We start from the raw sequence: 14,393 nt of genomic DNA on the forward strand, positions 1-14,393 counted from the left end.
ACGTGCCTCCCACGTCGCAACAAGGAAACATGGGGAACATCCATCTGCACACACAACAGGCGTGGCAGGTGTGGGACAGTGTGTTTGCTGACCAATGTAGCGACGTGATTACCACATCGCTACATTAAATGCTTTTTTTTTTTAAAATTTATTCACCCTAGATTTGTTTTGTTTTATATATTTTTTATAATTAATTAATATATAATAAAATATATATAATAAAATATATATAATAAAATATATATAATAAAATATATATAATAAAATATATATAATAAAATATATATAATAAAATTTTATATAATAAAATTTATATAATAAAATTTATAAAATAAAATTTATATAATAAAACCTATAAAATAAAATTTATATATTAAAATCTATAAAAACTAATTTATATAATAAATTTGTATAAAATAAATTCATATAATAAACATTATATAATAAATTCAATTAATTAAAACTAAAAATTTAAAACTAATACTGTTATGAATTAAAATGTAGAATATTTTACATAAAAATAAATTAAAAATAAATAAAATACAAAATGTTTTCAAGACGCATCATCCGGAAAATAATTATCCGGATTAAAATCATCAGCCACCCCGTCATCCTCCGGCTCTTGAGGAGGAGCACTACTGTAATTTCCACCTCCTTGCATAAACCGTCTCATCTGCTCCTCCATCTCAGCTTGCTTCTTCATAATGCCCTCCATCTGTCGCGCATGCTGCTCCTCCATATCAGCCTGCTTCTTCCGCATCATCTCGATCTGGGCCTCACTTTCGCGTCTCGCCAATTGCCTTACTAATTCAGTTTGTTCCTGTGTCAGATTTGGTTGACGCGATCCACCCTCTCCATCCTGAAGTCTTTGAAACAGATTGCGGTCACCACGTCTATAGCTGGCCGCCAAATTTCCAGCACCAAAAAAGCAACCATTAGGTCCTTTTTCTTTAATAACCTCACACCAGATATAGTGATCAACATCCGCATTTAGCGGCTCCCCCTCTGCTGGCATGAATTGAGGATTATTTTCCAGAAAAATGGCAAGTCGCCTATCATAATCTTCCTGCACAGATATTCAATAAAAAATGTAAGTTAAATATTTAAATGCATATTTAATTAGTCAATTAAAATATATTAAAAAGTTGCCACGTGATTTTCACGCCACAACTTATGATTTGCCACATGATTTTAATGTGGCAATTTATCAATTGCCACATGAAATTCACGTCACAAATTTTGTATTAATTTAAAAAAAATAAACAACGTAAATTTCACTTACAAGATACAACTTCGTGCGCTCGTCGACAAAACCTCCCGATCTCCTTGTCCGGGTCCTCGAAATCAGCTCAGGCATCAATGGTTTTCTCCCCAACTCCTTAGCCTAAATAATATAATTAAAAAGAATTAGTAAAATATATTATGAATAAAGATGTAACTTAAAAAATTTAAAATTTTTACCAATCGTCGGGCATGCTCGGCGGTGCTAATACTTCCAACTGTGTTGACACAACCGCCCTTTTCAGATGCCCTCATCTTCTTAAAAGTTTCTGATTTAGCCCGGAATTCTGGACTCCTCCAATATGTAACAAGATCATGAAAAACCTCCTCGCCTATCCAGTTAGGACGGATGCCATGAAGCTCATGATTCTCCCTTACTCTCCGCAGCATATCAGACATTCTTTTAGAGCATCTGGTGTTGAAAACTTTCTGAACACTTTTTTCACTCAAAGGATCCCACACACATTTCTCCTGCAATAATGTATGACATTAAAATAAAATGTTAAGTAATTATAATGAGAATTTTATTTAAATAACTATAACTAAAACAATAAATTAAATGCATAACATATATAAATAACAATACCTTAAACATTCTAAACCATTCATCTTTATTTTTGACGTCCCCATAGCTCTTAAAAGCTGATTTATACATCTGCTGAATTATATAGCTAACAACCCTAGCAGCTGTCCGACTCGGCGTAAAACTGAAACAAAAAATGAAAATGTTAGATATAAATTTATAAAAAAAATGAAAAAGTATACATACTATAAAAGTTTTTAAATAGGAAACTTACTTGCTTCCTTCGGGCTGAATCCAAAATCTGCCGTCAATCACATGAATCTCATCAGGATCATCCCTCCCACGAAGATCAGCTCCATCTATCTCATCAACTGCCTCATCAACCTCACGTGCTGGTACATGTGTGGGATGTGGGGTGCGTGAGCCTCCAACCTGTGTGGGGCGTGGACTAGGAGATCGTCCAGCCTGTGTCGGACGTGGACGGGGAGATCGTCCAGCCTGTGTGGGGCGTGGACTAGGAGATCGTCCAGCCTGTGTCGGAGGTGTACTACTGGATCCTCCCGTATGCTGAAAGGAGGAAGTCATCTGCATGGGATATGAGAAACCAGATCCTCCAGTATGCTGGAAGGATGAAGGCATGCCAGTATGGGCGAATGGAAAGCTGGGCGGGGGCACACCAGTATGTGTGAATGGAAAGCTAGGTCCTGCCGCCTGCTGGAAGGATGGGGGCACACCAGGATGTCATCGGATTCAAACTCTTCATCATTCTCTTCATCCACATTATTTTCAACCAACAATATAGATGCATCAACTTGATGTCCCTCAACAGTTGTGTCATTCAAACTTGTAATGTCTTCAGCTGCAACCACTTCATTAATTTGATCAACATCATCAACTTGATAGGCAACATCTTCTACTTGATCTCCGTTTTCAATATGACCTTGGGGTTTTGTTTTTATTACAACACACCATCCTCTTTTACGTGTCACAAATGAAGGATAAGGTACATAATAAACTTGCCTAACAATATTTGACATTATGAAAGGATCATACTCTTTGTATTTCCGGTTCATTTGAATCTCAACAGTACCGTATGACCTGTCTATTTTGGTGCCTCTACTTGGATCATACCATTCACAATAAAACAAGACAACTTTATTTTCTGAATCCATGTAATGGTATACCAACTCGTAGATATGTTTAATAACTCCATAAAAGTCATCTTCACCACCATCTGTAACTCCTTTTACAAATACACCACTGTTTATGGTTTTTTTCCCTTCAGTCCATGCCTCAGTGTGAAACTTATATCCGTTCACGAAGTATGTGTGCCAATCATTTGCGCTTTGGATAGGGCCTTCTGCTAAGTTTCTCAAATGGAGTATTTCTGGAGTTGGTGGAAACACGGTAGACAATCTTTGCTTGAACCATAAGGGAAATTGAGCATGAATGACGCCGGATGTTGACTGTACACCGGTACTATGAAAATAGGCATTGTTAAATTCCCTACAAAATATACAGCATAAGTTAAATAAGTTTGGTATACAGACATTGTCAACAAAGGTAAAAAAACTATTGGGTAAACTTACTCAAGGTATTGTTTAACTTCAACGCAGTTGATCAAGACATGGACATGTGCGGATTGCATTTCTTTCTGGGTCAACCAATGCACACTCTTCTTTCCAGAAGGTCGACCTGGAAGACCGAATACCGATAAGGTGAATTGACTCCTCTGGTTGACATTTACCGGATTCCGTATGGTTCTAGGAGTTAACATCAAGTGATTGAAATAATGACTGCAAAAATGTGATGTTTCTCGATGCAGGTAATGTGCACATATAGAACCTTCAACTCTTGCTTTATTCTTCACTGATCGCTTTGAATCACCCATGAACCTTTCAAACGGATACATCCACCTATATTGAACTGGTCCACCAAGAAAAGCTTCATATGCAAGATGCACAGGTAAATGTTCCATGGAGTCAAAGAAACCAGGCGGAAATACTTGTTCCAACTTACAAAGAATGATTGCAATGTTTTGGTCCAACTTCATGATGTCTTCCACTTTTAAAGATGACGCACAAATATCTCTAAAAAACTGACTAATTTCAGTTAGTGGATCAAGAACATGTTTGGGTAGCGAGCCAAATGCAATTGGTAACAATTGTTCCATGAAAATGTGACAATCGTGACTTTTCATTCCATGCAACTTCCCAGTGTTAGGGTCAGCACACCTTGATAAATTTGATGAATAGCCATCGGGCATTCTCAAATCTTTTAGCCATCGACAAACAGCTTTAGCTTCTTGGGAAGTCAGAGTGAAACAAGCCTTGGGTTTTAATAACTTTCCATTCGGTAGAGGCCTCAACTCCAACTCTCTTCTGTTACACCATTTTTCCATGTCTTGTCTGGCCTTTTCATTATCTTTCGTTTTGCCTTTCACATCCATCACTGTGTTAAATACATTATCAAAAAAATTCTTCTCAATATGCATAACATCTAGATTATGGCGCAACAAGTTATCCTTCCAATATGGGAGGTCCCAAAATATACTTCTTTTTGTCCAATTGTGCGTGACTCCGTATCCTTCAATTCGGCATTCTTTGCCAGTATCTGTAAATTTTGGTAGCTCACTAACTTTTTCCCATATAGCCCATGGTGACAATCGAGGCGGAGGCGCATCTTTCACTCGTACATCTTTTTTAAAGTTTGTCATGTTTCTTCTATAGGAGTGATTTCGTGGTAGGAATCTGCGGTGACAGTCAAACCACGAGCTTTTCCCACCTTTATCCAACGTGAACCCTTTGTTGTTTCCCATGCAATGCGGACAACCCATTTTGCCATGCGTACCCCAACCAGACAACATGCCATATGCTGGAAAGTCGTTGATGGTCCACATCAATGAAGCTCGCATTGTAAAGTTTTCTTTACGTGATATATCATAAGTCCATTCTCCAATCCACAATCTCTTCAAATCATCAATTAAAGGTTGTAAATACACATCAATTCCTGCTTTTGGACTCGAAGGTCCTGGAATGACGCACGTCAAAAACATGTATGGTTTTGTCATGCACATCTCAGGAGGGAGGTTGTAGGGGGTTACAATAACTGGCCAACAAGAATATGCAGTTCCCGACCCTTGGACATATGGAGTAAATCCATCAGAGCATAATCCCAACCTGACATTTCTAGGTTCTGCGGCAAAATCAGGATGCATCCGATCAAAGTGCTTCCATGCCTCGCCATCAGATGGATGCCGCATAGTGCCTGGACTTGTGTTATTTGTGTGATGCCATGTCATTTGACTTGCACTGTGCATTGAAGCAAACATTCTTTTTAACCTTGGTATTATCGGAAGATAAAACATGGACTTTACTGCTACACGGTCTTGATTAGTGTTAACGGCTCTACTTGGAACTTTATATCTTGGACTCATACAAAACTTACATTCCTCCAACAACCCATCTTGAGTACCAAACTCATTGTCGTAGAACAACATACAGCCATTAATGCAACAATCAATCTTTCTTACTCTTAAGCCCAACTTCGACACCAACTTCTTTGCTTCATAAAATGTTGTAGGCAAGTTGTCTTTCATTGCAGTTGAGTCCAACATCATCTTTACGAAGAATTCCAAACACTTATCAGGAACATTCCAATTTGCCTTGGCGGCCAACAATCTCACACACATTGATAACTTTGAGTCAGACGATCCATCAAACAACGGCGTATTCATCTCATTCAACAACTGATAAAATTTCTGCGCTTCCTCATTCGGCATCTCTTCCCCACCAAAATCTTCAGGCTCATCATAAGTCACGTTCACACCAAAAGCATCCTCAACCATGTCACCAATCAGATTAAAGTTTTCCTCATATTCCACAGGCGGCCGACTACTTGAAGCATGAGAGTTGCTAGTCTCTGGTACGTTACTAGGCATTTCTTCACCGTTAAACGTCCAAACCCAATAATTTGCTATGAAACCCCTTCTATGCAAATGAGCTGTTATTTCCTGTGGGTCACTAATTATTGGTCTACATTCACATTTAAGACAGGGACACCTAACTCCTCCTTCGCTTCGACATAATTCCTGAGCAAACGCCCAACTGATAAACCCTTCAACTCCTACTATAAAATTGGGTTTAAGTCCCATTCTTCCTGGAAATGTTCTATCGTACATCCAACTACGATAATACCGATAGTATTCCATACTGCAAATTTATACAATCGTTGTTATTTTGAGTTAGAATACTAATCAACTTGATATTATTCTTAGACGTATACTACGCATGTTATATTTAATAAAAATACTACTAATATTTTTAACTACACATGTTATATTAAAAATACTACTATTAAATATTTTTAACTACGCGTATTTAAAATACTACTATTAGAAATACATGTTATATTATTTATTTTAAAAATACATATATAATATATATTATACTTTTAATATAATATTTTAATTTAAAAAAATGTATTTTCAATTTAATAACAATAACATATATTTCAATTTTAGAAATATACCATATAATCATATTATATTTTATTTTATTTTATACCATTTATAATATTTGGAGCATAAAAAATAATTTCATAAAAATCATTTTTATAATTTAAAATTTAATTTCTTAATTTGATATCCATTATTTTTTTTACACTATTACACTAAATATTTTCATCTCTTTTAATGATCACATATATGAATATACAATAAATTATTATTAAAGTAATTGATGTGTTCATCATTTATTTATTTCTCTCGAATAAAAATTCCTTTTTAAACTAAATAGTAAATAAAGACAATTTTTTGAATAATTGGTCAATAATAACATATTTTATAAAAATATTTGGAGCATAAAAAATAATAAAAATAATTTATAAAAATATTTGGAGCATAAAAAATAATTTCATAAAAATCTTTTTTATAATTTAAAATTTATATTACATTTCTTTTTCTATTGCATATAATATTTACTTTATAGTAAATAGTAAATACTTTTCTTTTTCTATTGCATATATTCTACTTTTAATATATATTTTAATTTAAAAAAAATGTATTTCTAATATAATAACAATAACATAACATATATTCTTTTTCTATATATACTCTTTTTTAGTAATATTTAGTTTTTAAGAATAATATCATAAAATACATATATTTTATTTAGAAAATAAAAAACATATTTTAAAAATAAACCTAAACATTTTTCTATTAATTTTTAAAATTCTAAAATACATATATTTTATATTCTAAAATATCACAATAAAAAACCTAAACTAAACTAAACCTAATTACCACCTAAATAAATTCAGAAAATTCCATTTCTTTACAATAAAAATATTATCTAAATCTCCTCCTATACTAAATAAAATTACTAAATCACAGTAGAAAAAAATTCTTCAACAACATCAGTATAGAAAAAAATACTTCAACACCAGAATATATACAAATTTAATTTAAACTTAGACCAAATAAATTTATTTAGTTATAAAAAACAGAATATATATATTAAAATATAAAAAATTATACACAATAAAAAACAGAATATTTAAACAGAATATATATATAAAAAACAAAATATTTAAACAGAATATATATCACAATAAAAATAAAATATAAAAAATTACTAAAATACCTCTTCTTCAAATCTCCTTCACTCTTGTAGTACCTCTTCTTCACAATTCTTCAATCTTCAAACTTCAAACTTCAAACTTCAATCCTTCAAAAAATACTCTAAATTAATTTCAGAAATTTAAAAGTTCTAAAAAAATTAAATTATACAAATAAAAAATAAAATTAGTTACCTTTAGTGATATTTGAGAGGGAGGTTAAGACAACAATGGAGAAGAAAAGGGGAGGGGGAGTTGGAGTTGCAGCAATGGAGGGGGGGGGGGGGGGGGGGGGGAGTTGGAGTTGCGCTGAAGAAGAAGAAAAAAAGGGAAATGTGTTTGTGTTTATGTTACTGAATCTGGAACGCAAGGGTTTTGGTTTTGTGAAAAAATATATAAGGACATCAGCGACGTGATGACCACGTCGCTACTTTGCCAGGTGGATCCCACGTCGCTAAACTCAAACGGTCATAATAATAATGACACATCTGTAAAAGTGACAGAGTTATATTCCCAAGTAATACGTTGCGACGTGGGAGTAACGTCACTACTAAAATTCAAAAAATTTCAAATCTCCCACCAACTACAACGTTAAAGTTTGTATTTTTTTATTTTTTTCTTTTTATTAGCGACGTGTAACGCACCTCGCAACAGTTTTTTTAAAAAAGCAACCTCTGACACGTCTGATTATAACGTTGGATTGATTTTTTAATTATAAAAGTTTGTTGCGACGTGGGAAACACGTCGCAACTACCCACGTGTTAACCACGTCGCTACCTATGTCGCTGGGGAGGAGTTTTTTTGTAGTGAACAAACACACCGGATTCATAGCAAACAAAATTAATATGATGTGTATTCATTTTGATCCACTCCTCCTTCAAGGAGTCCAATGTTTTTGGTTTATCTTTTGGCATGAAAAATATTCACAATACAATTATTAACATTGATATTCTCAGGGATTGCAATAAGAAATACTAGAAAGCAGTACTTACGATGGAATCAATTTTTTCTTTCTCAAAGTGAGTCGTATAATTAGTGATATGTTTAAATTCTCTCTCAAAACCATTCCGTTTTTTACATTGTAGTATTTTCTTAGTGAAAATGTGTGATCTTTTTTAATAGTGGACACATTTCTTTTTTCATTGGGCGCTAGATGAATTTTTTTTTTGAGCTCTAATCTTATTCACATCATAAATTGAAAAGACTAGAATACCAAGAAAGGAAGTCATAGCATCACAACTCAAAATACTATAGTAAAAAGGAGACAACTTCTCTGTCCATCATAAAAAGTAGGGTAGTTTTTTTTTTTTTTGAAATCAAGAAATAATATAAAAGCTTCAAAGAGTCGAAATTACACCCAACAAAAAAGCGAGAAAAGAAAATTACAGACCGATTGAAACCTAACTTAAGTAAAACAATTGGTTATTGCTAAACTCAAAGAAGTTATAATTGGAATGAGTAATTTTCCCGATGAACGACCACCTCCAAACGAGCGCTTTACAACTCCAAACGACATCCCGCGAATCACACTGCAACATTTAATTTTATTCTATTTAATTAATTACTAAATAGTATACTTTTAGTTGTTTCCAAAGCATTTTACACTAAGGCTAACTCTATCCAACTTTTTGTGTTGGGTAGATAAGAATTCACCTAATAAAAATATCCGTCTAGGTTGAGTTTGTTTTTACAAATGTACATGTTTAGATACTCAAAAGCCTTCATGTTTTGAGAACATTTTTTATACCCTACACACGTTAGGTATGACTAGAAACATCAAATAAGTGTTACTTACTGAATTTATGCCATTGAGTTTGAAATATTCACTTTGCTTGAGCTGAGTTTTTCAGGTAGCAAGAAACATTGGAAAACTGAGGAGCATATTTAAATTGCTTATCAATTATCCAATGTTGCAGACAAAAACCACTAAATCCATAGAAAATATAACATATGACAAAGGGTAAAAATGAAAAAAAAAAAAATTCAGCCATTTTATCCTATCCTTTATCTGTAGGTACAGATACCGAATATCTTTTAATGGCAGTGAAGTGACTATTGTATCATCTTATGGCGGTCATAGCGACATTTGTTGTGGCTGTACATTGTGCTATACATTAAATGATCTATTAACAATATATAAAAGTAAGTTAAAGTACCAGGAAATTCCACGTATACCCTAACTGAGTTTAACTTAAACTAAACTAATAATTAAGGGTAAGTTAGTCTTTTTGTTAAATACTGCAATATGGTTGATTGTAATCTTAAATTTGCTGACATGGCATCACTACAAAAAACTGTACGATTAATTTTTCCCACATTTAAATTTCCTTTTTTTATTATTCCATATTATTCATCATTGCATGCATTGAAACTGCTACCAGACATTTATGACTCAATATTTTATTTTATATTTATTTTTATTATTTTTATATTAAACCAATCAATGCATTGGGACTTGGGAGATTGAAACGTACAGGTAAGATGGAAAGGCACGACTCTTATTTTCTTTTTTTATAACTTTTGTTTTCTCTCATTTCCTCCATCTTCCTCCTCTCTCTCTCTCTTCCGAAAAAAAATATCTGGAACCCTTCTTCTTCCTCCATCATCATTCAACATCGTGATATCCATTCCCACTTGCTTTATCTCTCTCAACAGCTTTCCAATCTGATGAGCTTCTCCTTCTTCTCCATCACTGTTCAATTCTGCTTCTTTCTGCTTCATTGCACTGCAGTAATCCTACTCATTCTCTTAGTATTTAATTTATCCAGTAATTGATCATAAATCCATCACTATCTTGCGTTTTTTATTTTCTTATGTATGCAGTGGATGTACAGTTTAACGCAAAAGTGAAGGATGCGATAGGAAAATCTGATGTGAATGTAAAATATGTGTTTGGCGTTCCGGTTAGAGCTTTCTCTGGCCTCTATTTGTGTTTGTTGTAAATTCCGTGATTATGTTATTGGATCTTGATTCCTTGCTTGCGTAAACCCTAATATCATTTTAAGCCCCTGATCTCGCGAATTCGTCGGTGTTTGTCGGCTAAAATATCAGATCTGGGTGGCGTCGGAGATTGGTTGAAATCATTCAAGATTTCTGTCTTCTTTAACCACAATTTAATCACCTCTGATTTCGTTTTTCAGGTTAACAATCAATTCACAGTTTAATCATCTATGTTATTTTCTCAGATCTACACACTGAATATGGCATCAAATCCCTCAATGATTTCCTCTCCGGAAAAACTTATATCTCTGAGTTTGACCCTTCCAAATTCAAACCCAATTTATTTATTATTTTAAATCTTTCTGAGAATTTGATTATTGAAATTTTGTTGTTCTGTTTATTTTTTTGATGATTCAGGGATCAATTTACAAAGGATGATATTAAGGTTTATGCTACTGTTACTGAGAAGTCAAGTGGATATTTTCCCAATATTTTTAATTGGTATGATGTTGTTCCTTCAAGTCTTGCTGTTAGGTATGTTTTATTTTGTTGATTAATTATTAGTTTTGGTTTTTGTGATTGGAACTTCAATTTGATTTTGATTTTTATTTGGTGTTTGAGTTTACTTTTTGAATTTTGATTGTGTGGATAGTTTCCCTGGGAAAGCTCAAGGTGTGAAGTTTACAGAATATGACAGGTATTCAAAGTAGACACGAGGAAGGAAGCACGAAGACTTGGATCCATCTATGTTTGAGGTAGGCTCTTCAAAGTACTTTACCATTGCATATTTGATGATTCACCATCTTATTTAAGAAATAGAATGTATGATAATAATTTGTGTTTCTCTGTATGGAGTCACTCATGTGATTTGCTGCACAGGAATAACAACTTTACTTTCAAGACGAAGGGATGATGAGAATACACTTGAAAGGGTTGGCAAGAATCATATTTTGCAGCATTTGGTATACAGCAGACAGTTGTCAAAAACATTCATCTCTACAAACAGGTTTTGTTAGTCATTTGGATCTCAATAAGTGAATCGATTTCTTCTGATGCAATTTTCAAGATTTATGATTCATAGGGATTTATCTGAATTTCTTGAAGCTTTTGATTGTTATGGAACAATTCTCTATCCATCACAACGAGTTAATTATATGTGTTCTACAATACTGTTAGGGAATTCTATTCATTCATAACAAAAATGCACACAAATATTCCGATATATTATTTTCTTTATGCGTGTTACAGGTGAATTCTAATATTCCGATATATTATTTTCTTTATGCGTGTTACAGTTGAATTCTAATTGTCATTATTGTATGAGTTGTTGTGTCACACATAAGATACTTTATGTTTATTGTCATATATTCCTACTGAATCTTGGATACAATTGTGTGTATCTTCTACTGCAACATTTTTTGGTGCTACAATATATTAAAAACTCCTATTAAAATTATAGTTTGTTTTAGCATAAATTAGAAACTCCAATCCCTTCTAAATTGACAAAAATTTGTAGAATGTCGATGTTGATTTATGGTTTGTGATTGGAGTCAATTCTTGCAGGGAATTTGGAGTCAATTCTTGCAGGGAATAGCCGACGACACTTTTGGATGCTAATGTTGGAAATTGAGTGATATACTGATATTCAGTTTTTATAGATGAATCAATTTGCTTCATAGCAGTCCAATTATAAGTAGTCTCCTTCTATAATTACCGGGTATAATTATAGAATAAATTTATGCCATAATTATAATTACTCTCTTTTTATTTTTTAATTTTGTAATATGTGTATACCTTTTTAATCAAGATTTGTTTCTTAATATCTAAATGCATTGTAATAAATTTATATATATTTTGTATTCTAAATTTAAAAGCAAATTATTTAATTTTGTTATAATATCAAATGTTTATAATTAGATCTTCGCTTGATTGATGTTTATATTAGCACATCTCTACGATACTTATTTATTTTAATTAATATTTTTTAAAAATTCTTATTTTTATATGTTAAAACTTTTTTTAACATATTTTCTCTACCTTTAATTTTTCCTTTATTTATTATATAACATTTTTGAAACAATAAAAATGGAAATCTATTATGCAATTAATTTGTTATCGAAAATTAAATAAATTTCTCTTAAATGATAATTACAATAATGCTCAAGTTATTATTTAACGTAGACTTTAAGAAATTTTATTATCGAATGTAATTATTATTACTAAATTAAAATATAAATAATTTCTCCTAATTATTCTCTCCATTTTTTTTATTATATGTCGCTTTAGCCTTTTTTTTTACATGCCAAACAAATCTTTAACTTTGCTAATTTTGTTAATATATTATAAGATGCTCCAATATCTTTAACTTTTGCTAATTTTGTTAATATATTATACGATATTCCAATACCTTTTTGAAGTTCCATTTAAAAATTTCTATAGCTATTAAATTTTTCGTTGTTTAAAGCAATTTAATTTAAAAGATTATATGGGAAGATGGAAAGATTCCTATAGCTATTAATGCAATCTTTCTCACTTTCAATATAACTTTAATTTTTCGTTATTTAAAGCAATTTAATTTAAAAGATCATATGGGAAGATGGAAAGACTTAAAACTAAGACAGAGATCCAATTTTTATTTCTATTCATATTTTTATTTTTATATATGTTAAAGGCAATTAAATAATAATTGATTAAATTACATTTATGGTAGACTTTATAAAATTTTATTATTAAATTGGAAACCAAACCATCTATGGTTTATGACTATATAATAAATTAAAAACCAAACCATCTTATGGTTTATAACTATATAATAAATTAAAACTCCCACGTTATACTTTTTCTATGCATAAATCAATCACTTTATGATACTTGTATATATCTCTTGTACATATATCTTATTACTACAATAAATATTTTATTCATTTATTGAGGAAATTTAAAATTTTCCATATAACCATTTAAATATTTTTTTATTTTTTTATTCATCTTAATCTATGTTTTCTTTTATTATTTCTTATAATCATTATTTATTTCTTAATTTTATTTCAATATTAAAGTTGAGTTTTAGTTTTTTTTTTAAGTTATATTGGTGGAATTAATATTTTTAACTTATTTATTTTATTCATCATATAATTAATATTAACAATAAAAATGCAATTTATGATAACTATTAAAACTACATTTTTAGTGCTCAATGCAACTAATCTGAAAAGGTAGTACGGGAGATGAAAAGTGGATTTTTAATTTAAATTTTTAATTTTTTTAAAATCTTAAAGGTAGTTATATGATAATTACAATAATAATGGGTCATATGATAAATGGTAATCATGAAAAATAATGATAAAAGATAAAAAGTTATTGTTATAGTTAATTTTATAAACTGAATAAGCTATAATTGTTTTTATAAACGGCCGGGTAAAAGTTACAAACAATTTTATGAAAGTAATAAATTTATCTATTTATGCAATTATTTGTATAAATGAGAATAAAATGTAGATTATGAAATTTTCATAATTTTTGATTTTTGAATTAATTTAACATAGATTTTTATTTTATTTTTTTAATTTATACATACCTTTTTAATCCATATTTATAACTTTTTATTCATCATTTATTTCTATATTTATAACTTAAAAAAGCATTATACATAATAAATTTATATATTTTGTATTCTGAAATTGATATTCAAAATTTTACTTTAATATTTAAGCATTTAATTTTTTAAATATAATTTAATTTTAGTATTCAAAATTTACGAGGTTGTTGTTATTACATTTATTTTTCTTTTTAAACTTATAGTAATATACTAAACATAATTAAAAATATTATTTAAATATAGTATAGTAAATTATATAAAAATATTAATTTATCAAAAAATGTTAATGTTTTTTTTGATAAAACATTATCATTTATGCTATAAAATTTTATAAATATTTGTGTTTCATAAAAGAACATGAGACAATTATGATAGAAAAATTAACTGAGGTTTGTTAACTAACCTGGATTCACGGGTAGATGTGAACGTATTTAT

At 30.8% G+C, this 14,393-nt stretch overlaps 1 long non-coding RNA gene across 4 annotated transcripts; it reads left to right on the forward strand.

Annotated features, from left to right (window-relative positions):
* The first annotated feature begins 9,934 nt into the window (after window positions 1–9,934).
* LOC131612412 (uncharacterized) lies at window positions 9,935–12,142 on the forward strand. 4 transcript variants are annotated; one of them, XR_009287372.1, is made up of 5 exons: window positions 9,935–10,150; window positions 10,244–10,894; window positions 11,013–11,115; window positions 11,240–11,366; window positions 11,924–12,142. It is a non-coding gene; the product is annotated as an uncharacterized LOC131612412 (long non-coding RNA). The 4 variants fall into 4 exon arrangements; XR_009287373.1 differs by having other exon boundaries at window positions 10,255–10,894; XR_009287370.1 differs by having other exon boundaries at window positions 9,936–10,894.
* The last annotated feature ends 2,251 nt before the right edge of the window (window positions 12,143–14,393 follow it).

Source organism: Vicia villosa, linkage group LG6, assembly GCF_029867415.1.
Source record: "Vicia villosa cultivar HV-30 ecotype Madison, WI linkage group LG6, Vvil1.0, whole genome shotgun sequence".
Classification (NCBI taxonomy): domain Eukaryota; kingdom Viridiplantae; phylum Streptophyta; class Magnoliopsida; order Fabales; family Fabaceae; genus Vicia; species Vicia villosa.